The sequence below is a fragment of the Squalius cephalus genome (genome assembly GCF_949319135.1).
Source record: "Squalius cephalus genome assembly, chromosome: 11".
NCBI lineage: Eukaryota > Metazoa > Chordata > Actinopteri > Cypriniformes > Leuciscidae > Squalius > Squalius cephalus.
In genome coordinates this window covers 18,931,366-18,957,746 of record NC_137132.1, presented here as the reverse complement: position 1 = coordinate 18,957,746, position 26,381 = coordinate 18,931,366, and the positions used below count along the sequence as shown (strand labels likewise).

The 26,381-nt window shown below is 38.5% G+C and overlaps 1 protein-coding gene across 1 annotated transcript in view; it reads right to left on the bottom strand.

The window, feature by feature from the left end:
- clip3 (CAP-GLY domain containing linker protein 3) overlaps window positions 1–25,678 on the bottom strand; it is a 769,717-nt gene extending 744,039 nt beyond the window's left edge. Inside the window, exon 1 of the mRNA XM_079886024.1 lies at window positions 25,358–25,678. The gene's annotated coding sequence lies outside the window, so the exon portion shown is untranslated. The remainder of the gene's footprint in view (window positions 1–25,357) is intronic.
- Window positions 25,679–26,381: the final 703 nt, after the last annotated feature.

The window sequence follows — 26,381 nt, the reverse complement described above, 5'->3', positions numbered from 1 at the left end:
TGCTCACTTAGCATGAACTCAAAGCAAAGATCCCACTTACAAAACCAGTCAAAAATTTGGACACACCAACTTATTACTCACGCACACCTTATATAATAGAAATATATTTGTAATTATTTTGATTTTGATTAGAATTAGTAGTATTTATTTATGTATTATTATGAATGTATTTATTTAATTCTTCGATTCTTCATTCATTTATTCGTTAATTTTAGATTTTGACATCAAATTATTTGTTTATTCACTTAAGTTTTAACAACATTACTATTAATCTATTTTGCTATTATTTATATTATTATTGATAACAAAAACATTAATAATATTAATATTTTATAATTATTATTATTTAAATGCATTTACTCATTGAAATTTCTTTATTTAGGTTTTAATAATAATATAAATAATACCATTTATTTGTTTGTTTGTTTGTTTGTTTTAGGTTTTTAAACAAAATTAGTCAAGTGTGTGCAAAGTTTTTTTTCTTCTTCTTTTTTGATTTTTGATTAATAAAACTGTCACTGCATCTGCTGGTCACTGTGAAGCTATACTAGTCACATTTGCATAAATGCATCCTTTTCTTTATTTCTTCTTCTTCTATTTTTTTTAAAAAATTTTTTTTTTTTTTTAAGTTTTAAAAATGGCACCCAAGCTGTATTTTGTAAATTGGAGCCCATATCTCAGACTGTAGAACGCAAGTTCCTAAACAGTCACGGAGGCAGGCATTAGAACAAGAGCAGATAATGGCCCATTGTGGAAAACAGGAGAGGTGCAAGATGAAGATTTTGAAATGGGGATAACAATTGGGATGACACTGAGGCGAAGCAACACAAATTCACTAAGGGTGTGTTGCAATGTGGGCAGACCCTGGCACACTCACTTGGCACATTGGTCTGCCAAGTTGTAGGATTTACCTCGAAGCCTGAGGGTTTTGACATGAAAAGACTTTATCGGCTAGAGAGGGCCCTGTGGAACGCTCTGGGGAGGCTCGCCTTGTTGTGGCAATGGAGAGGAGGAAATGTAGGATGAATGGGGGGAAATAAGAGAGGAAGACAAAGAAAAGGATGAGTGGTCCAAAAACCGCAGCCAAGTCGCTGAAACAGAAAGTGAAGGAGAGAATGGGAGGAGGAGAACAATGATGTAAAACTATGGTGTGGAACAGCTGCCTCTGGCAGTGGTGGCTGCGATGCAGTCACACTCATGTGGAGAGGCAGTACACACACAAACACACATACACACAAGCTATTGTAAAAGGAATAAGCCCAACCTGTCCTAGATGAGTGCATTATTATTTCACCCCGTGTTTGCGACCGTCTTTCCTTTACAGCTTTGAATTCGTCCCTTAATTTGAAAGCCGCAGCTGAGTGTGTGAATGAGGCGTGTGTGAGGTGCACACAGACGAGGGCGTGCGGATGCTCGTGGCCTCCTCATCAGAGTAGGGGTTGCAGGTGTATGTCTGCTCGCTGGAGACGAGCTCGTACCAGGAGCACATGGTCAAGTGGTCAGCAAATTGAAAACGGAAAATTGCTGCCACTTGTTCCGACCATTGAAATGTGTGTGTCAGTAGAAGTGGCCGGGTCACAATAGATGGCCCAGTTTTTTTGGTTATTGATAAATCGTCCTCTCTAATGTTTCCCGCTTTCAAAATAGGCATAAGCAAACATATGATGAAATCTGTTTTGTAACAACTGAAATGAATTAAAAAAACAAAAACACAATTGCATCTTAACCCAATTCAAAAATAAAGTTTTATTATACAAGCTAAAATGTCAGCTGTGATCTTTCCTAACAGCCCAAAAAACTTGATGACATGCACAGAGAGTAATTTTCCTTATCATTTTAAACCATCATATTGCACATTCTATTGGTGTGCCGTCATATATACTATTTACCAAGACTTTCAACCATTATCATGCTCTTTGAATTCCGGATTAACAAATGCACAGTCGGATACGTTCCAAAGGGGAAGTGGGGAAAAAAGAAAGAAATGCTACTCCAATCTGAACTGCAGTGGTAATAGTGTGTGAAGCACATAGCACACTCATTTAACCTCCATACCTTTAATCACCAACATTTTCCAATTCATTTCCTTACCCTCTCACCCAAGCCACGCACAGCATGATAAACACTGAATATTTACTTAGACATGCAGCTAAAGCATATTAATATCACTTCCATTCGGGAAGGATAGAGATGTTCATATTCATGGTTTGTATTAGTATTTATGCATTTATGCATAGGCAAAAATGTTGTGTAATTCAAATCATTTGAATTACAAATGATTGCATGTAGATTTATGTCAACATTGATTTAATCTTCCAAACTGTGGCAGCACATAACACTAAATTATTATTATTCATATTAATAATAATAATAATAAATACATTGTATTATTATTATTATTTATTTATTTTTAAACAAACATTGTGGATGAAAATGCTGTAAGGTTTGGAAGAGAGAGGGGTGATGAGGTTAAAGGGGTTGAAGGCATGTGGAGAGTCAGGTCTTCTGTCAGCATTTTGTTACAGGAGAGGAAGGTGCCTCTCTCCACAGGGTGGGGGTACAGTGATCCCTAACTGACACTCCTGCTGTGAAACACACACCTCTCGCTCTACCAAATGTAGTACATGCAACACCATCCTCTCTGACCAGAGAGATATCAAGAAGAAGGATGTTGCATTTTTGTTTAATTTTTACAGATTTCTTTTTTTATTGTACATACTTCCTTTCCAAACTACAAGTGTGAACACACCCTAAATGTTACCCTGTGTACTTGTTTGTACAAAATATCAGTTCAGATAAATTCATACAATTTTTAATGGAAAAAAATGATTAACTTAGAAAAATGTGGACTCTTAGACTTTTAGAACCCACTTATATTATAGTAATCAGTCTATCTAATATAGGTCACTATAATATACAGATAATGAAGCTCACTATTATATCACTAAAAAAACACATTTAAAGTTTCAGCTTCGTTTTGTTTGAAGAAGACTTTTATTTCCATATCAGAGTGTATTCCATTTCTCTATTTGTATTGCAGGTTTAATTATACTTCACAAACCTCAGAAATATTCACAGAAATAGACCAAATCATCTGCTTTAAACCAAACCATGAAGAAGAACTTCGAACAATAATCTCATCCCGCTGTCCCTATTTTCCTTCTTTCTCTCTTTGTCTTTAACCACCTGCCATAAATAAGAATGAATTAAAAATGAGTACCATGCAGAATGAGACCCATTGATCTCGCCGTAAGGAGCCCGCACTTGCCTGTTTCCTTGATTGTCACACTTAGTGTGAATTATGTGGAACATGTGTTGAATTTATAAGATAACGGGCTGGAACCAGACTGCACTAGACGCCATTAGAAGTGAGTGTGATAGCGCTTTGACAGACAGGATGAATGTTGCCCCCTCTTCCATTCCCGTCTTGTGCTTTTTTGGGGGGATTGTGAGAAGGAGAGTATAGGAATTTAGAACATAAGGGTTAAGTTTTTTTTTACACAGACTGTGTCCATCCATCCATCCATCCATCCATCCATCCATCCATCCATCCATCCATCCATCCATCCATTATTTCTTGTATGGTTTTAAAATCAAGTATGCTCATTTACATAAGTGGCATAGAAAATGCAAATAACTCAGCTCATTGTAACGGAAAACTATTGGTTTTGCATAATGCTATACATCCACACCACTAGGTGACAGTGTACAAATCTGACATAAACACATTAAACAAAATACTGAGTGCACTTTTAACTTTTGCCATTTCTACACGTGAAACCATTTTAATCCCTTAATGAAGCTGTTTTCTTTAGGGACTGCTAAATAGTTGCCCATAATGTAGGTTTTTCAGCTAATGGAAACATTTGGTGCGTCAAACAAAAATACCTGTGCACACATTAGCGTAAATTGCTCAGGCCTCTATTTCAGGCGTTATTAGTGGGCGTTTGGGAACAACGTCTCTAAATGAAGCACACAGCAATGGCCCGGAAAATGAGCGATGAAACTCCAGTGAGAAGCGAAGGAGCTGTGTGTTTATAGTGCAGCCTCATTGTGTTCTTCTCTCTCATTATATGAGAACTGAACTGAGCTGGACGATGACATTGCGGTTTTCTCCAGAGCGGCTATATAAATTAACTAAATGAATAATTTTTTTTACAACAAAAATGAAACATCACTGAAATTACTTAAGCTGGACTGGGCTATTTTCTTCTGGAAACAAACTTTGTTGCATTATTTTCCTGTTATCTCTGTAAAGCTGCTTTGAAACAATCTGTATTGTAAAAAGCACTATATAAATAAATGTGACTTGACTTGACTTCTCATTTATAGCATCTGAATATCTCAGAGAGGAAAATGGGATCTTCTTCGTCAAACGTGATACATCTTGGCCACTGTTTGTAAGTCCAAACCTCATTTGCAATTTATACACATTTAGTAGCGTTGTGTATGTGTGTGCTAGAAAGTTGCTTTGTGATAAGAGAGCTTCAGTGTGCAGCTCTTTTGTCTAGTTTGAAGGTGGAATCATACATTTGTATTTGAATGTCTCCACGCCCCCTTTGCCTCCCCCACCCGCTACCCCCCAAAAACACTATTACTGACTCAATCTTCCTATGGGAAAACAAACTTTATAAAATTCTCCATAACCCACCAAGCGGAACCTATTTTCCTCCCGATGCAATTAACTGCGCCAACATTTACAATAATATGATTACAGCCACTTTGGAAAAAGTCAGAGAGGGTGGGAGAACGAATATTAGGTATCAGCAAGGGGTTGATCGTGATGGTCGTATTTTCAGGAGACTTGCATTTTCTTTGAGCAAATAAAGAGCCACTAAATTCTCCTTAGGCAGTAAAACCCAATGCAGTGGAACCACGATAACAAACACACCAGCCACTTTTCCTCTCTCACCAGTTTCTTTTTTTCTTCATTACTCTCGATCCGGGTTCTTCTCTCTTCCTACCTCCCTCAATTAATTAAGCCTTTCACGGGCATGTAATTAGGAACATTACCAAGTCATAAAATTGCCACCAGCCACTAAATTATGTGCAGGCCCACAGCAATTTGTTAGTAATTCCTTTCTTGAAGACATTGACACCGTGGGGTCCAAAACGTCTTCAGGTGAGCCCACTGTGCCTCAAGTATAGGTATATTGAAAAAGTCCACGGCATTGTCAAGATCATTTTGCCGTAGCACAGATGGGGAAAAGACAAGCCCACTTCTGGATTTACTTTATTTTGGGTTTGTTTAAATTGGCTAATCTAAAAAAAAAAAATGTCATTACATTATCTCTAAATTGCGTTTTAAGACTTAGCGTTTTTAGCATCAGCTAGTCATCAGATTTGCCAGAGAAATGAAGGAAATGGGAATTTGCACAACCTAAGTGACTTTTTTTTTTTTTTTTTTTTATCTGTACAGTGACTTTTCCAATTTCATGTCTCTGGTAAACAACCCTTTCCAATGAAGCTTGAGAACCGGAGGACAATGAGCGGCCCCATTGTGCCCTGTACTCATAAAGGATTACAGAGAGAAGAAAGTGACAAATCCAAGCCTCATTCACCGTCTGATGATCCCGCTTCCACCACATTGGACATAGACACTGAGGCAAGGGGGGGTCGGGGTCGGGGGGAAAAGGACTGCTATTGAGTTTGTTTGAGCTGCACATGGCATGAAAAGGTTAAAGGCATCAGTAGAGTAAAGCGCTGGGGTGATTGTAACACAAGAACCTAATCATAGGCTCTATCAGCTGAGCCATCCCTGACCCTGTCATAACCATATTCCATTGTTTCTGTTTACGGGCCAGAAGAGGGAAAGCAAGCGGAGAAAAAAACCCAAAGGTTGGCAATATTGATTCCTGTCCCCTCATATTGAAACCAGATATTGATTTTCTTTCTTTTTTTTAAATAGGAAAAAGTGCATTGTCCAAATGAAAGAGATTTCTTTTGGGATTTGGCAAGAGAGGAGCTGAAATGAGCATCCTTTGGAACATAGTCTCTTGCGGATTTGGTACAGGAGCTGGTAATTGAATCCAGCAAATGGGCTCGTGCATTTGGTCTGAGAGTTTTTGGCCGGAGAAAGGGAAATATCATGCCTCTGACAAAGAGGATTTATTCTCTTTCCTCCCATCATATTTAGCCTTAATAGCCTTGATTTTTTTTTCTTTCAGTACTGTATTAGTCAAGAATGATGGAGTAAATGATATGACTCGGTAATGGTTATGACATCACAGTGTGTGTTACCCCGATCACGGTGGCTGCCTCCCATCACTGTCTCTTGATTAGCCCGCCGACGTTCGCCAGCATCTATTTCACATTCAGGGGGCGTTTGCCCGTCTCCCACTCAATTTGCAATTAAGACAAAATTTAGACCACTGAAGCCTGAAGGCAGGTGGGTGTCCTCAAAGCATGTTGCTTAGCAACTGTCATAGAGCAGGGCCCGGCACCTGTGCAGCAGGGGGCAGCGTGGAGAAGAAGCGGGAGACGGGGTAAAGCCTCCATCATGGATGTGTCTGAGAGGCTGAGATATAGGAGTCGGACTTGGGGCACACAGGGGGGAGGAAAGCTTATCTTAGCCAGCCATGGTTGAGTGGTAGCAGACAGACAGACAGAGCCCACGGCTTGAGAACCTCCCCGCCCCTCCTCGAGGCGGCTCGGGTCAGGGCCAAAGGGGACTATAGCCCCAGCCCCGACATGGGTCCGACAGTGTTATCCCCCCGATCTCCTGGGACCTGTATCAGTGTGAACGTGCAGTGTGCAGGGAAAAGGACAGGGGGCACTGATGCTATCGCTGTCTCTGACTCTGAATGTTGAGTCCTGGGGGACGGCCTGGCCTGGAGATGATCAAACTCTCTCAGGTCTCTGAAGAGAAAAACGATGATTTGCAGACAGTGACCCCCATTACCAAGGGGCTTTCTGACTGATGGTCTTGGAAAATCAGAGTTAAATGATCACCTAAGTTATCACATCAGCTATTAGGTTTCTGGTATCTTGTACAGTGTTGGGGATTGTTACTTTTAAAAGTAATTTGTTACGATATTGTGCAGCTCATTTTAAAACTAATTCTTGCATTGTTACTGTTGGAAATGAATATCTTTAATTACCTTTGCATGATATTTTCTCACCTTTGTCTTCGCTAGAGTTAATGTACGTTTTTGTGCAGCGGAGAAATGTTTATTTTGACTTTTTTGTGGCTATATAAGTAAATTTACACTGGAATCAGAGTTGCAGAAAACATGCATCATACGTGAAAATGTTTCATTTTTAACAAAATTTGCTACTATTAATCTTTTATTTGAATCTGTGTTGACATTTTTTAATAATCAAAATAATATAAATATAAAAAAATTATATAACTTATAGTTGTATTATAATAATATTTATTTTTTATTTTTTATAATTATTAGAACTTTTTATTTTTTTAGAAGTTTTTCCAGCAAATGTCTTAACATGGAAATATTTGTGTGAATATAAATTGATTAAACATAAAGAGACATATGGTTACACGTGGTTTAGCACTGCAAGGACGATCAGCTGTCTACCTGTTGTGTCTTACGTTATGGACACTGCAGTTTATTGCTCTGGCCACATCTGCAGTACTCATGCCTCCCTGCAGCAGGACTATGGCATGTTCACACAGGTGATCAGGGACCCTTGGCATCTTTCTTCTGGTATTTTTCAGAGTCAGTAAAAAGGTATCTTTAGTGCCCTAAGTTATTGGAACTTGGACCTTAATTGTCGGCCTGTTGCTACCGCCTGTAAACTGTTTTAAAAGGATAGTTCATCCCAAAATGAAAATTGTGTCATCATTTACTCACCTTCATGTCGTTCCAAACCCGTAAGACTTTTCTTTGTCTTCGAAACACAAATGAAGATATTTTTTAAAGAAATCTAAGAGATTTCTGTCCCTCGACAGTCTACGCAACTACCAATTTGACGCTTCAAAAAGTTCAGAAAGAGATCATTAAACTAATCCATATGAATTGAGTGGTTTAGTCCAACTTTTCTGTAGAGACACGATCGCTTTATATGATGAACAGATTGAATTTAGGCTTTTATTCACATATGAACATTGATCAGCAAACATAAACAAAAGCTGAACCAAACCTGCTTGATGCGCTAGAACAAACCTCATTGGTTCTTGCTGAAGCTCAAACGTGCTGCGTAACACACGAGAATGGACCTCATTGGTTCTTGCAGAAGCTCAAATGTGCTGCGTAACACACGAGAATGGACCTCATTGGTTCTTGCTGAAGCTCAAACGTGCTGCGTAACACACGAGAATGAACCTCATTGGTTCTTGCAGAAGCTCAAATGTGCTGCGTAACACGAGAATGAACCTCATTGGTTCTTGCAGAAGCTCAAACGTGCTGCGTAACACACGAGAATGAACCTCATTGGTTCTTGCAGAAGCTCAAACGTGCTGCGTAACACACGAGAATGAACCTCATTGGTTCTCACCACTCATTGGTCTCACAAACATGCTTGTGCTTCTGTTTACCACAACTGATGTGTGAGTTGATAAATGTTAATAATAAAACGTGAATAAAAGCCTAAATTCAATCTGTTCATCATATTGTCACGTGTCAGTGCTTGTTTGGACGTTAAGTTTGTGTTTTGATTGGTTCCTGTTTTCCTTTGTTCTTTTCCCGCCACTCCTTTGTTTCTATGGTTACTGTCATTTAGTTCAGCTGTATCACCTGTGTTTAGTTCATCATCATCATCATCATCATCAGGATTACCTGTTAATCAGTGTCATCTGTGTTTGTATTTAAGTTCCGTCTGTTCAGTCAGTCTTAGTCCAATCTCCGTTATATTTAGTGTGTTGCTACATGTTCTGCTGTTAATTAAAATTTTAAATAACTGTCCTCTTATTTATTTTAAATCCAATTTATTCCTGTGATGGCAAAGCTGAATTTTCAGCAGCCATTATTCCAGTCGTTAGTGCCACATGACAATTATTTAAAATTGTAATAATATTTCACAATATTACTGTTACTGTATTTTTGATCAAATAAATGCAGCTTTGGGGACCATGAGAGACTTATTCCAAACTTTTAAGTCCTGACCGGTTGTATATATGCACAATATGCACATACCCATCATGCTTAGCCTTACTATAACATCTCCAATATACCCTTTCACTCAACATGGAAAAGTGAGAGGTTTTGAACTCTATTTTTAACTAAATACTTTTTATAAACTGAATGCATTATTATTTGAAAAGTAGCTTATATTATACTGTAAATGCATATACTTGTTTACTTGTTAGCAGTTTGTGTAGAGTATTATTTTTATGTATAAACATGTATCTGTTATTTATCCACTCGGTGTAGTTGTTGTTTATACTGTTGTCCTGTGGCATTTTCTGGGACAACTGTAATTGGCACAGGAGATGAGTGCTGTGTTCCTCACGCCGTGCTGTCCTGACAGGAAGGTTGACTCCAGGCCACTGGCCTTCATTTCCTTCATGTCTTTCTGCTTCGCTCCACTACCTACCCACATTTCCGCTGTGGCCCAGGAGCGACACCTAGACATAGAGAAAGAGGGAAAGAAAGAAACAGTGAAAACTAAGATGTGCCACAGGTCTTGTAAAAGTCGTTGTATAATTTAGATTATGGGAATGTGAACCTGGGTGAGTAAAGTCTTAGGTATTGATTGAGCGTTTGTGATCATGATGCTCTGCATGTTACATGTAATAGCATGGGCAATGACAGGGAATTTCAAAACACCTCCAGGTGGCATAGATCCTCATTTATACCTCATGCCTTTGCAGAGTCATTAGGTCACACTCCAGACAAGCTCTCTTTAGAATCTGCTTTTTATTGTAGCCCCTCAAAAACGGCACTGTTTGGAATAGTTTGCAAGCTGTTGTAACACAAACTGTTGTTGCCCGGCACACATCAGCCGATGTATTTGCATGTGCTTGGATGCTGGGAACAGCAAATTGACTGAGCAAATAGCCATATTACCACACAGTGGGGGGAGTCATGTTGTATTCCGCAAACAACGGAGTGCGCTCGCAATGGTCCTCATGTGGAGAGGCACATGCATTATGAACACTTGGAGATGTGAAAAGCAGAGATCCAGTAATAATATGCACTCATGACACAAATTGAAGAACAAATATCAATGGAGGACTCCGCTGCTGTCGAGTGGCTGTGCGAAGAACCATTATGAGGGAGTGGAACTGGTCAAGTAAAGACAGATATTATAAATGAGGCTTGTGCCATGATTGTTCAGAATATCATAGTGGAGTGCTAAGTAGTTCTGTGGACGTTGTGAGCAGGTGGGTTGGGCAAAATCAAAAATGATGAATTGACGAGTTGTAATTTGAATTGGCCACACCACACTGAAAGATATATCTATCTATCTAACTTATCGGTCTATTCATAAGGCCTAATAACATTCAAACATCAACGTTTTTTTGTTCAAACGGGCAATTTTCATACGTTTTAAGAGGCATTCTTTCAACCCCGGTGAGTTGGCCGACTTGTCCAGCTAAGGCTTGAGCATGCATGGCTGATGTCTCTGAGTAATGCTGATTAAAGAACAATGACTTCATTTGATCAGTTTGGTCTGTACACATCATTCACGAGATAGCGAGTTTTAAAGGTTTGAGGAAGCGCTCCAGTAAGCGTGACCCGTCGCCCTTATGCTCAGCTCTCCGTGTCTTAATGCACAGTGGCCGATATGCCCCGGTGTGGATGTCAGTGCCATTGAAAGTCATAGCTGGAGAAGTCACTGTTGATTATGATATAATTCTGCTTGCCACAGTTTTATAAAGCCACCCCAGCAATGCCCTTCTAGCCGCAGGGGCCAAGCTGGGCCACGCAATGTGTATTAGAAAGTCCTCAATTTCACACATGCTTACTCTTGAGTGAGTTTCGCATAAAGGGATTAGGAGGGAGGAAGTGCAAGGGAAATGGGATGTTAGACACCCTGCTTAATGGACTGACGGGGCCCGGGCCAGTGTCCTTTCTATTTCCACCTCCCGCCCCCCCCCCCTCCACATCTCTGCTCTAGTGCACTGACACTCTAATCCACGCTGCTCACTCTCCATGTACATCCTGGGAAGAGGGAGGAGGGAAGACAAGGGCGGAGGGGCAAAGATATTTGTTAAACTCTCCAAACACTGCCAGTGCCACATGGTTTATCCCTTTTTTTAAGCCTCTATGAATTTGAACAACCCAAGAACCTTCAACCCCCCCCCCCCCCCCCCCCAATTCTTGGCTTATATACATTTTGAAGCTTGTTTTATTGCTGGTTATTGCTCTTTGAGGTAGGGAGGGTTCATCCAGATCAATGGAGGACCCCTATCTCAGGAAAATAAACAAACAAATGAGTGAAAGGACTTTGGTGGGCAACGCTCGGATAACCACTCATTCAGACGCTCGACGAGGTCTTTGATGAATGTGTTTTCAACTGATAAAGAGGGCCATTCCTGGGAACTTCAGAGAGGGGAGGCCGCCTCAGCCGTGCTCATACACTTCTCCCGGGCGGTGAGCTGTGGGATGTGTCCTGGGAAAGGATCCGGATGAGGAACTCTGAGGGATAAATGTGAGTGTGAGACGACCCGCTCAGAGTCACTGGGGCATCAACAGCGTGTCCTCCCGCTCCCCTCAGCCCTCCCTAAATCTACCTTTCCTTGCTTGTCGCTCTTCCTCTCTCTCCTTTTTCTCATCTTCCTTCTCTGTCACTTCCATCTTGCTTTCCTCCTCTTCTTCCACTTTTCTTCGCTCTGATGTGGAGGGAGGTTAATCATGGCAAGGGGTCTTGACAAATTGTCTCCTCAGCCCAGTGGAGATTGAGCCACCTGTGTCCCTCTGTGTGAACCCACTGACATGAAAACACACAAACACACACACACACACACACACACACACAAACACACACATACGCAAAAGTTTCAGAAAACAGTTTGAATGGCAAGAATGGTAATTAGTGATTTGAAACTTCTATAGATGCATATTGCATTAAGATTGTTCAAGATATGAAATGGATTGTGTTTTTTTTTTTTTTTTGGTAACACTTTACAATAAGGTTTAGTTATTTAACATAAGTAAATGCATTAGGTCCTATAAGAACAAAATTATTTACTAAGATTTTATTAATCTTAGTTATAATTCATAAATGTAAATAAATTTGATATGATTTAATTTCGAATACATTTTAATTTATATAAAACTGACGTTGTTGGTCCCTGTTTGCTCATAATACATAAACCGCAACTAACCCTGGTAATATTTTTGTCTAAGTTTCCAATTAAAATTATTAAAATGATTTATTTTCATTTAAATTCAATTCAATAAAAATGCAAAAAATAAATAAAAAAATCTTAATATCTTATTCAGTGCTGTTTCTCAAATAATTTTTTTTTTTATGATTGTAGAATTTTTTACTGAAAAATCAAGTTATAAAAGGATCAATTAAAAATATAATTCTTTTGCAGTGTACTGTTCATTTATGCCACTTGAAATGTTAAAAATGTGTTAGTATACGCCAAAATTAACATTAGTATTACTTTGGCGTATACTATATAAATTATTATATGCCAAAGTTAATAAATGTTGTTGTTTATTAAAAGCATTGTTTGTTGTTTATCGCATTAACTAATGTTAACAAACCATATAGTAAATTGTCAATGCAGGAGAAGGAAACTTTGTAAATTATTGGAGCTAAATGTCTTGTAAAATGACATGGTACATTTTTCCATGTAGTGCCCTTTATTACATTACAAGATTATTAAACAGTTAAAGTCCCATGGCATTTATATTAAACTTGTATCATAACCCCATTGTCACTGCTCAGAATACAAAGCTAATGTGATAGCCTAAGATAGATTCAGTTGCCAAACAATCATCTATATTTAATTAAGGTCTTAATAATTGTCATCGAACACTAGTTAACTTTTAATAAGACATGTCCTTAGAAAGATAATTTACTTGTAATTATCTTTTCCTGTTAAATCACATTGAAAAGTGACCCGAACAGTAATTTTTAAACAAATTGCGCAATTTTTCATCAAACGTTTCACAATTTGGTAATTAACGTATCCTCTAATCAGATAATTGGTCACTAAATAAAAAAGGATCTGTTAGCTTCATAAATGCCAATTAACACCAGGAGCAGCTGGGCCTTTAAAAGTTTATTGTTGATGCTGGGAATGTGATTGGCGTCTTCCTGAAGAGCCTTGAATTTCATGAGGAACATTCCTGAACAGTGGTGGCTCAGCATGTGCCTGTTTATAACGCGATATCTCCTGATATAGGAGATGGCACTGATAAGATAAGGCAGCTCTCTTAATGTGATTTTTCATGCAGTTACACACTGTATTCAATTTAGATCTCCAGATTATGCGCTTATTTTTTTATTTATTTTAAAGAGGTTGATAATGCACATGCACAACTATTTTACATTACATTATTTTATGTCACGTAACAGTGTGACATATGCTCTATAGGATGCACAATGATCTGGCATTGTGAACTAGGCGTTGTGTATGATTAAATGTGAGCATTTAGAAGATAAATTTGTCACCGATTTGGTCTCACGGTAATGCGATCGATTGGGTCATTTACTCTCTAGGTCAGAAGGGTTTGTATTGGCACTAGTGAGAGCTCTGTAGTCGGTGGCCAGTCCATCTCCACAGACCTGGCCTGGATGATGGCGGCCCACCATGAAACACTCATCTAAGTGTATTTTGTGCACATTACTCAAATGTCTCCCTGTCGAAGCTCATAACTACAGTATCACTGTATAGAGTCAAATACACAGCTGGTTCTTAATTCAGAATCTGGTATTTTTACAAAGAATAATGATGTGATGCTTTAGCTTTACGTATATAAGTATATACAAGTGATATAACTGCTCTTATTATGTGAAAAGAATCCCCATACGATTAGTACAAGATGTTGTTTTATACACTGGGTTTTTAAAATAAGTTCTGTGTAACAGCAATACATCAAGTAATGTAGTTTATCATGTAAACAAATCATTTTATGCTAAGCTAAAATACTATTTTAGCCTTTCACTTGTATATACACTTCTTACTATAGGGAAAATACAATTTTATAATTAATTCATTCAAGAAAATCCATCAGATTATAAACGTTTTACTTATAGATCCTAAAAAAAAAAAAAAAAAATTATTTGTGGTAAGAATTCATGTTTTAATCTACTTTAAACATATCTAAAAATCCATAATGAACAGTATACTGTAAATGTTCTTGAGAAGTGACACCTTTTTAAAACTTGTTTGTCCCTTAAACGCATACCTCAGGTCTTTAGTGACCCAGGATGTCTTTCACTACCCTCCTTCTCATTCATTTTTTAAAGTTAGACATCAACCTTCTTAGTATTCCTCAAAATCAATTCATTATAAACAATATGACAAGAAACAAATAATAAAAATAATAAAAGAGTGCTTGTTTCCATTTATTTCGTGTAAAAATTGTATAGATCGGTAATGAACGAGAGTTGTGTAACAGTCTAAGTATATTTTTTTCTGCACAAAAATAATGGAATCTTTGATGACTGAGTGCAATTCACCTTTATTCCACAAGGTGGCAATGTCTGATACACAATGATGAAATTACATTTCACTCATAGTTACAGCAGGCAGAAAACAAAAGAATAGGAAGTATCATCAGCAAAACTTGAAATGGCTCAGGGATTTACTGCAGAGCAAGTACTGAACGTAATCAAATATTAGTGTTACTGTCACTTGATGGTGGATCTGGTGAAGAAGCTGTCAGCGATCAAAATATTGAAAATTATAGTTTTGGGAATAGGCTATGTTTGAGATCGTGGATATGAGCCAGATGCTGAATGTACTGGGAAATGATTTCTGACGAGGATAGTGATGATGGTATAAAACATTTGCTCAAAATTAACCCTTCCAAGCTCCAAAAGGTAACAAAATATGCTTTATTTTATTCTTCTAAAATGTTTACTCTATTTTCAGGAGAGTGTTATATTATCGTGACAGGTAGAGATTCATCCATCGGTGTTAGATATAGCTCCGGGTCGCTAAAGACCCAAATATGTAATAATGATTGGCGAAACATTCATGCATTTAAGGGCTATACTATAATATCGGGCAGTGTTGGAAAAGTGCATTAATCCATAGTATTTTGATTCTTGAGTAATTGAATGTGTTGTAAACTGTAGTGAAATGAAAATAACGCTCAGGAAATGACAATAAACCAACGTTGACTTTGAAAGGCTCAGTTAAAAGGCCAGGCTTATGGTAGGTTTAGCCTAGTTTTTTTTTTTTTTTTTTTTTTTTTTTTGCAGTGTTTGTTGCAGTATGTCTGCCAGCCCTTCCTGCACATGGCAGATCTGGAGTAATGAAGAATTCCAGCTGCCAAGCAGAGCCGCACCGCTTGGACAGTGGGCATTTTTCATTCTGTAATGTGTGCATGGGTCATTAATTGCGGCTTGCCATGGGTCCAACGGGCTTGTCATTTGGGTATACCACATCTATACATCTGCTCTCACCCTACCCCATCACGGCACACCTCCCCTGGGTCTGTCCATGCTCCGCTGTGGCCTGCATCACCACAGATCCCTGCGGGAACATTGCGGCCCCAAAAAATAAAACAGGAATTGCCTTCTTTTAGTGGTCGCCACTAAAACCTGTAATTAAAATCTTTGAGCTTTCTTCTGGCTTAAACAGTCAAGCATCGTTCTAGCAATCTCAATATTGTGGTAAAATACTTTACTCTGAATGCAGTGTTAATTAATTATCACATTTTCAAATATCTGCTTTTGTGCAGAAGTCATACAGGTTTGGAATAACATGAGGGTGAGTAAATGATGGCAGAATGTTCATTTTTGGGCGAATTTGTCCTTTTAGGGGCCAATCAATGTGTAGTATTTTTAAACAGGCCTAAAGATAAAACAATTTATTATTTGATCATAGCTGTATTTTATTCCGGCACAGGAAATTTATTTTTTTTTCAGGAAAAATAATATATTTAAATATACTTTTTTGAACGACATGAAGGTGAGTAATGATGACAGATTTTTTTTTTTTTTTTTTTGAGTGAACCATCCCTTTAATACAAAAACTGTTCCTGCTTATATATGTCACTTTAACCTTTAAAGTCACTTCAGAGCTTCAGTATTTTGTGGTGTTACACAGGTGCCGAGAGTGTGTTTCATCAGTTTGTGTGTGTGAAGAATAGCCCATGGCTGCCCTGCGGCTCATGTTGCTTGCCAGAGGCGGCTACTCTCCCGCCTTTATCAGTGTGCCGTATTGATTGGGGTGCATATATGTGTGTGTGGATGTAGGTGGGAGACGTTGAAAAGAGTGGTTGCTCTCCTCCATCTTGGCTCTGAATGAGGCCCCACAGCAGGAGGGGAGGAGTCTCTATTGGTGTGATGTGTTTTGTCAGAAGCATCTGTTTGGTCACAGGACGTGGCATAATCCTCGACCTTGAGCGCACCAGCCGAGACTGAGCACAGTGCTCAGCTGTGGCCCTGCGTGGGCCCATTAACACCTCTCACACTCAGGCTCGGGGCCCGCGCTGACATCAGAGCCCACACACCTCTCTCCACAGCGCCACAGGCCTCTGCACTTTTTAGACCACAGTTTGGCAGTGCTGTTCCTGTGTGTTTCGGCTTCATTTTGTACTTAGTGGTTCTGATTTGTTTGTTTGTAGATTGATTTAGGTTAGGGTAAACTGTATATATATATATATATATATATATATATATATACAGTGAGGAAAATAAGTATTTGAACACCCTGCTATTTTGCAAGTTCTCCCACTTGGAAATCATGGAGGGGTCTGAAATTGTCATCGTAGGTGCATGTTCAGTGTCCACTGTGAGAGACATAATCTAAAAAAAATCCAGAAATCACAATATATGATTTTTTAACTATTTATTTGTATGATACAGCTGCAAATAAGTATTTGAACACCTTGTCTATCAGCTAGAATTCTGACCCTCAAAGACCTGTTAGTCTGCCTTTAAAATGTCCACCTCCACTCCATTTATTATCCTAAATTAGATGCACCTGTTTGAGGTCGTTAGCTGCATAAAGACACCTGTCCACCCCATACAATCAGTAAGAATCCAACTACTAACATGGTCAAGACCAAAGAGCTGTCCAAAGACACTAGAGAAAAAATTGTACACCTCCACAAGGCTGGAAAGGGCTACGGGGAAATTGTCAAGCAGCTTGGTGAAAAAAGGTCCACTGTTGGAGCAATCATTAGAAAATGGAAGAAGCTAAACATGACTGTCAATCTCCCTCGGACTGGGGCTCCATGCAAGATCTCACCTCGTGGGGTCTCAATGATCCTAAGAAAGGTGAGAAATCAGCCCAGAACTACACGGGAGGAGCTGGTCAATGACCTGAAAAGAGCTGGGACCACCATTTCCAAGGTTACTGTTGGTAATACACTAAGACGTCATGGTTTGAAATCATGCATGGCACGGAAGGTTCCCCTGCTGGTTGCACATGTCAAGGCCCGTCTTAAGTTTGCCAATGACGATTTGGATGATCCAGAGGAGTCATGGGAGAAAGTCATGTGGTCAAATGAGACCAAAATAGAACTTTTTGGTCATAATTCCACTAAACGTGTTTGGAGGAAGAAGAATGATGAGTACCATCCCAAGAACACCATGCCTACTGTGAAGCAAGGGGGTGGTAGCATCATGCTTTGGGGGTGTTTTTCTGCACATGGGACAGGGCGACTGCACTGTATTAAGGAGAGGATGACCGGGGCCATGTATTGTGAGATTTTGGGGAACAACCTCCTTCCCTCAGTTAGAGCTTTGAAGATGGATCGAGGCTGGGTCTTCCAACATGACAATGACCCGAAGCACACAGCCAGGATAACCAAGGAGTGGCTCTGTAAGAAGCATATCAAGGTTCTGGCGTGGCCTAGCCAGTCTCCAGACCTAAACCCGATAGAGAATCTTTGGAGGGAGCTCAAACTCCGTGTTTCTCAGCGACAGTCCAGAAACCTGACTGATCTAGAGGAGATCGGTGTGGAGGAGTGGGCCAAAATCCCTCCTGCAGTGTGTGCAAACCTGGTGAAAAACTACAGGAAACGTTTGACCTCTGTAATTGCAAACAAAGGCTACTGTACCAAATATTAACATTGATTTTCTCAGGTGTTCAAATACTTATTTGCAGCTGTATCATACAAATAAATAGTTAAAAAATCATACATTGTGATTTCTGTTTTTTTTTTTTTTAGATTATGTCTCTCACAGTGGACATGCACCTACGATGACAATTTCAGACCCCTCCATGATTTCTAAGTGGGAGAACTTGCAAAATAGCAGGGTGTTCAAATACTTATTTTCCTCACTGTATATACACACACACAGCTCAGTTGTAATCATAATGATTCAACTCCCTCTGCAAATCAGGTTTATTGGCAAAATTTACAGACTTTCAGCTCTTTATAATATACAACAAAAGTAATTGAAATAGCTCAACACACACAACCCCCCCCCCCCCAAAAAAAAAAAAAACGTTTCAAGTGGTTTCCCCAAATTCAACTGAAAATGCGAATTTTAATGACTTCTGCAGTCTTAAAATTATTCAACCCCTTCATGGCACACATTTTAGTACTTAGTAGAACACCCTTTTACTGTTATGACCTGCTGCAAACAAGATGTATAACCAGACACCAGCTTCTGGCAGCGTTTCTGAGGAATCTTAGCCCATTCCTCATTAGAAATGGCCTCCAGTACAGTAATATACTTGGGTTTGCGTGCTGCAACCGCCTTCTTCAAATCACACCACAGATTTTCTATGGGGTTCAAGTCAGGTGACTGTGATGGCTACTATATAATCTTCCAGGACTTCTTCTTCAACCAAGCCTTGGTGGAATTTGTGGTATGCTTTGGATCATTGTCCTACTGGAAGGTCCAATGACGCCTAGGCTTCAGCTTCCTCACTGACAACAACATGACGTTTTCTCCTAGGATTTCCTTATACTTAAATTAATCCATCTTGCCCTCCACAAGCTGCAAGTTTCCATTGCCAGAGGATGCAAATCAGCCCCAGAGCATCACAGAGTCCCACCAAGCTTACCTGTAGACAGAGTGTTTTTTTCAGCATATGCTTCATTCTTCTTCCTCCAGACATATCACTGATCCATAGGGCCAAAAAGTTCCAGTTTTCTTTCATCGCTCCACAGAACAAAATCCCAAAACTTCTGTGGCTTATTTATATGATTTTTAGCAAATTGGAGCCGACTTTTCTTTCGCTTTTGTATCAGTAGTGGTGTACGTCTTGGAGTTCTGGCATGCATTTAGTATGTGCCTCAATGTTCAAGCTAAAACCTCAGTGCCTGTTGTCACCAAGTCTTGCTGCAGGTCTTTTGCAGTCACTCAAGTGTTTTTCTGAACCTGCCTTCTCAGAAATCTGGTTGCAGCCGTTGATAGCTTCCTTTTTCTGCCCCGTCCAGGAAGTGTCACCACTGTTCCTTTAACTTTGAACTTGCGAACTATGCCTCCAATGGTGTCTCTAGGAACATTTAGTGCCTTCACTATCTTTTTATATTCTTTTCATTGTTTGTGAAGGGTGATGATATCTTCTCTTAAATTTTTGGACCTTTCTTTTGACTTAGCCATATTTCTAACATGGAGTCAAACGTGACACTCAACAAACCTAGCCAGTTCAGATATTTAATGTGTTCTAGCTCAAGCACACCTGGTGTAACTAATGAAGCCCTTGATTAGCTGCATCAGGTGTGCTTGAGACAACACCAGGGCTACGCTTAGCCCCGACAAAACGTTGCACAACGTTTTTTAAACAGAAACGGTGATGCGTTGAACACACTGTTCTGATGACGCAAGAGTTGCAACTATGGCAGCTGAGAAGGCCATTCTTTGTGTTCTTTGTGAAGAATTTTCGGAGCCTGATGAAGTCGGTATAAATATGTGTTTAATACTACAAAATATGCCCGATGTTACAGTTACTGCACTTGCCGCCCAGAACAAAAGAGAACATCCCAATCGAGTGAAGGGATTGCTGAAACTGAAATGGAAGCACACATCTTACCTAATTCAGACTAAAACACATCTATTTAGCCTCACATGCTGACTTTATTTGTAGTTCATACTGTTTTAATACCCTGTATTTTCTTTCTCATTTTTAGGAAAAGCACTTATTTACCATTGTTTATTTCTATACCAAATGTCATACACTTGCAATGAAGCTAAAAATATAAACAACTACATCATTATGTTGATATCCTATATTTTTACAATAAAACTTATGACAAACATGTCTTCTAATATCCTCAGTTGTTGCGTAGCCTATACCGAGCTGCATCGAACACATTTGTAAATTACTTTCCTTGAACCCATTGTGTGAGTTCACTTTAATACCGTGTGCTTTATATACATGTTGCTGCTGATTGGACTGCAGTTCTGACCAGGTTCTGACACACCCACCAAACAAGAGAAAACGTATCTCAAACCCCGTTGCACACCGGTGCACGCCATTTCCAGGAAACATGACGTTCAACCCGGAAACCGTAGCAAAACATTGCGCACCGTTTTGAACTTGAACGTGCCCCAGTTTTGCAGATTCGTGCAGTTGTGAGGGATTGTATTCAGGGGGTTGAATCATTTTGAGACAGCAGAAGTCAATGAAAGTTGTATTTTCGGTTGAATTTGGGGAAACCACTTGAAACATCTGTTGTGTTGAGCTATTTTAATTACTTTAATTTGATTTGTTCATTGCAAACAGCTGAAAGTCTGCAAATTTTGCGAATAAACCTATTTTGCAATGGGGGTTGAATAATTTCGATTACAACCCTGTGCATATATAGACAAACTAAATAGTCGGTAAAGTTTTTTTAATAATTTTTTTAATTAATTCTCTTATGCTCACAGAGGAATTAATTTGATGAAAAAGTTTAAATTTAAAATAGCTGTTTTCTAATGTATTTTAAAATTGAGAAAAGCTGGAGTTTCAGCATCATTACTTCAGTCTCCAGTGTCACATGATCATTCAGAAATCATTCTAATATGCTGATTTAGTGCTCAAGGAACATTTCTTATTAATGTTGAAAACTATTTTTGCTGCTTAATATTTTTGTGAAAACCACAATCATTTTTTTTCAGGATTCTTTGATGATAAATAGAAAGTTCAAAAGAACATATTTTATCTGAAATAGAAACTTTTGTATCAATGATTTTGTATCAATGTGTTTTTTTACAACACATGTTTATTTATAAAAATACTAGAAATTAAAGTATTAATATGAATTATATATATATATATATATATATATATATATATATATATATATATATATATATAGTATGTGTGTGTGTGTGTGTGTGTGTGTGTGTGTGAAGGAGTAAAATTAAAATTATGATTTTAGCAGCTTATTCAAATCTGGGGAACAAGATTGAATGGAGGACTAATGCTTAATTCTTTTATGTAAATGACAGACTCCCTCAAGCTAGGTGTAGTAGATTTATCCAATATTAGTTGATTTTTGCAATCTGCATGCCTAATTTACAGTGCAACTAGAGATAATGTGCAGAACAAAGAGGCCTTTAATTGGTATCTGGCTAGCTTTAAGAGAAGCTTGCACACCAAATCTCTTGCTCCGTTTCTAATCGGAGGACACCAAACAAAAGTTTAACCATCCCTCCGTTATGTCCTCATGAAGGTCAAAAATTGTCCTCCGTACTTTCTTTTTATTATTTATTTACATTTACGTTTATGCGTTTAGCTTAGGCTTTTGCGCGTATAGGCGGTGATAAGTGCTTCCACGGGTGGCCGATTAGAGGGGGAGACGGCGGCGCTTAGATCACCGTTAAGGGAGATGTGGCAAACATCTGCAGAGCCATCTTCTCAGGGTCATCTCACTCCAGCTCAACGAGCCCATCCCCACTGTGGCCAATTAAACAAATTGCCGCAAAAAGAGCATTTTATTAGTATTTACTCGTTGCTCTCAGTCCATCGCCATAAATTCTCCTTGAGGCATGCTGGAAAACAAATTGGCACATTAACTTGTGAATGGCTAAAGAGGCACTCCGGCTGCGCCTCAGGAGCTGCTGGGTATCAAAGTGTCTGCCGTTCTGAGCAATCTGTCTGCTTTATCATTCAGTGTGACAGTGGGGCTGAGAGAGCCAGGCCTGCCGCAGGGGCTGTGTATGAGGGAGAGCATTAGCTCTCTTTCCCTTGGCAGGCCCAAGCTGTTTGCCATTGTATCCCAGAGAGCCCTGTCTATTTATCTGTTATTACATTCGAATTGGCAGATCAAAAGCAGGGGGCCCTTCTGCCGTGACCACGTTGGCTGCATTTCTCTGTCTCCTCCTCTGTTTCTTTTTCTCTCTTTCTTCCTCGCCACACTTCTCTTTTCTGGACCTCCAGCAGCACCTGCTTTCTTTCTATCTCTCTCCTGCCCTCCTTCAGTCTCCCACTGCCTCTATTCCTTACCGTCCCGTTACAGTCAGCACTTCTGTGGATGAGAGGGGTCTGTTGTGTTTTGGCTGCCGTACTCGTAGCACATCCTACAGGGGCATCAGTTGGATTGCATTGGTGGGGCTTTCCAAGTTTTAATGAGGATTACCATGTTTGTGTTTGTATGTGTGTCATGATAATCCTTTTAGTAATAAGTCATTTCCAAGAGCAGTAAATAGGCTTGTCGTGGGCAACCCCACACGCGTAGCTCTGATGGGTGGTCTAGTTTACTGTGTTTTTAAATGGTGTGTGTAGTGTTCCTTATTTCTTAAGGTAAAGATTACCGCATAAAAAAAATATATTTAGGACATGGTTTTTTTGTTTTTTTTAGCAAATGAAAAATAGTATTATATTATCTTTCTGTTTTTCTTCCTAAAACATAAGGGTCGCTATACTGTATATGATGAAGACAACATTATGTTTGAAATATATTAATATATCTCAGGGTTATTATCACTAACTAAAACTTAAACCATAAAAACATGTTCTTTATTTCTTTACTTGCTTAAATAAAATTAAATATTAAAAATAAATGTTATATTTTTAGCTATAGTTGCCAAAGCAACACACATACACATATATATAGGAATTTTATATTTTATATTATAAACTAGAATGCTGTATTCATCGAGCAACATCCAGGACCAGAACTGTTTTTTTAAATGGATGTTCAGACTCGTTTTTTATTACCATGTCTTCAAAATAAACTCAAAATAAAAAACATATAGACTTGAATTTACATTATACTGGATGCAAACTAGCTACAGATTATACTACTAAAATAGTAATGCTTTATTACAGTGCAAGAACGATTTAAACACCCTAAAATAACTTATTAACAGTAAAATTTAATGGGGGATGACAATAGCTGTTTACCAGGATTACAACATTCCATAAGCAGGAGACAATGCAGCCTGGACTTAGACTCTCTCTCTCTCTCTCTCTCTCTCTCTCTCTCTCTCTCTCTCTCTCTCTCTCTCTCTCTCTCTCTCTCTCTATATATATATATATATATATATATATATATATATGTATATATATATCTGCAGTATGGCTGCTTCCTTTGCCAGCTCTGCCGGCCCATCAAAGGGTGATTTTCCACGCCGGCAGGCCAGGAGGCTCTGAGCTAAAAGAGAGAGAAGGGCCTGTGCCGTAGCCAGGGACAGGTGGGAGGCGGAGTCCTGAACAATAGCTTGCCAGGATCTCAACTCAGGGATGTTGACTGAGCTCTGGGCATGGGCCAGTCAGTCACTGAACTGAAAATAGTCATGCCCTGGCAGCGCCAGGCATGCTGAGATGGACAGATACAGCCAGTGTATGACTGTATGTGGACACTACATTTTTAGTAGCATGATGGTAGTTAAACTGTTTTCAAAACAGTGTCGCTTTTTAGGTGTTCAAGTTTTCAAGCTACTTTTTGGTGTGGTCCACTACATTGCTGTTTTTGTTACATTGCTTGAACACACAGCTTTGTAGCCAAGCTGAGTAATCAAATTCACTCTGAAAGTGTCCTCTATTCAATCTTTTTAGTGAACTGATTCATCCGGACAGTTCATATAAAACAAGTGGTTTACAAAATGCTTCACATAATGCTGCATTTGGTTGCTTTTAACATTAAGCTAAATGCTATTTTCTTATGACTGTATCTTAAAGAAATTTGATTGTTTTCGGTTTTTAATCACTTGTAGTGTACATACACCCAATTTTGAGTGATATTTTGTGACAGAAAAGTACTGCTTTGAGTAATGCAAGACAGCTTTAAATACACCACAAAAAGTAACAATAAATATTTTACAGTCCTTGTCACGTTGTAATGTAGTAATAACAGTAAATAATGCTTAATTACATGCAACCAACCCTAAACCAAACCCTAACCTTAATTATATAGTAAGTACATATTGTTAATTAAAATTACTCCGTACTATAGTTACACTGTTACAAGGACACCTTAAAATAAACTTCTTCATGACTTTGAAAAGAAACAATGCATAAATTAGGATTTATTTTCAGAGGTTGTATACTGTTGTATTTTGTAATTTATGTGCAAGTGCAATAAGACAAAATATAAGCTACTTGAATTAAAAATACATTCTCTGAAAGATACATTCTATAGAGAATGTAACATTATCTGAAAGATATGAAGATACATTCTCTGAAATTGCAGTATTGTTTCTCAAATTTTTGTTGTTTTAGGGATTTTTAGATATTTTTACTGGAGAACATGTCAACAAACGCATTAAAAAGTTATTTTGCTGTGTACTTAAAGCATTAAAATATTATTTTAAAAATATTTTAGCTGAAAAACAACAATATTCATTAAGAATGGCAGTTTTACAGTGTATCTTTAAAGGGTTAGTTCACAAAAAATAGAAAATTAATCCATCATTATTTACTCACACTCAAGTCGTTCCAAACCTGTATGACTTTCATTCATCTTTGGAACACTATCTATCTATCTATCTATCTATCTATCTATCTATCTATCTATCTATCTATCTATCTATCTATCTATCTATCTATCTATCTATCTATCTATCTATCTATCTATCTATCTATCTATCTATCTATCTATCTATCTATCTATCTGATATGATTGTGTCTCTTCAGAGGACTTGGATTAAACCAACTCAACTCAATTAAAAATTATTACATTTACAGTCTCTTTCTGAACTTTTTGAAGTTTGAAATGTTTGGTTGAACAAAAATGTTAAACATTTTATCTTAATTTATGTTCCAAAGATGAAGGAAAGTCTAATGGGTTTGAAACAATATGAGGGTGATTAAAAGATGACAGAACTTTTATTTTTAAATATAATAATTATTAAAATATTTGAAATACTATTTTACTGCTTTAAAGGGTTAGTTCACCCAAAAATGAAAATTCTGTCAGTAATTACTCACCCTCATGTTGTTCCAACCGCGTAAGACCTTCGTTCATCTTCGGAACACAAATTAAGATATTTTTGATGAAATCTGAGCCATGTCTGAATCCTCCATAGGCTGCTATGTGACCGAAACTTGCTGGCCCAGAAAAGTTATTAAAGAGATCGTTAATATAGTCCAAGTGACTCCAGTGGCTCGATCTTAAGTATATCAAGCGACGAGAATACTTTTTGTGCGCAAAAACAAACAAAAATAACGACTTTATTCCACTTTTCATTTCCTTCTCTCTGGGCCTCGTAGTGTTTTTGCGCTGCGCGTCTGTGTTGCACGTCATCACGCATCACACACATGACGCGCGTCGACCAATAGTGAGCCTACGTGGTGACGTGTAACACGGACGCGCTGCGCAAAAACACTACGCGAACCAACTAGAGGCCCAGAGAGAAGGAAATGAATAGTGGAATAAAGTCGTTATTTTTGTTTGTTTTTGCGCACAAAAAGTATTCTCGTCGCTTGATATACTTAAGATTGAGCCACTGGAGTCACTTGGACTATATTAACGATCTCTTTAATAACTTTTCTGGGCCAGCAAGTTTCGGTCACATAGCAGCCTATGGAGGATTCAGACATGGCTCAGATTTCATCAAAAATATCTTAATTTGTGTTCCGAAGATGAACGAAGGTCTTACGCGGTTGGAACAACATGAGGGTGAGTAATTACTGACAGAATTTTCATTTTTGGGTGAACTAACCCTTTAAATACACAGCAAAAATGACTTTTTTGTCAATGTTCTCCAGTAAAAATATCGAATAATGCTACTCTTTTTTTGAGCATATCGCCTATATAGTTTAACTTCAAATTACGAATAGCTTGGGAAGCTCCAGTTTCAAACCAGCTTCCCCAATGCTAATATAAACACAGGCCAAGTAATGCTGATCCCAGCAGTCATCCGGCCCGCTGCAGGTTAAACACCACTACAGTTACTGTCCTTCTCTAGCAGAGTCTCTTGTCCACCATATTTCAAACTTCCTCTGGCCAGCT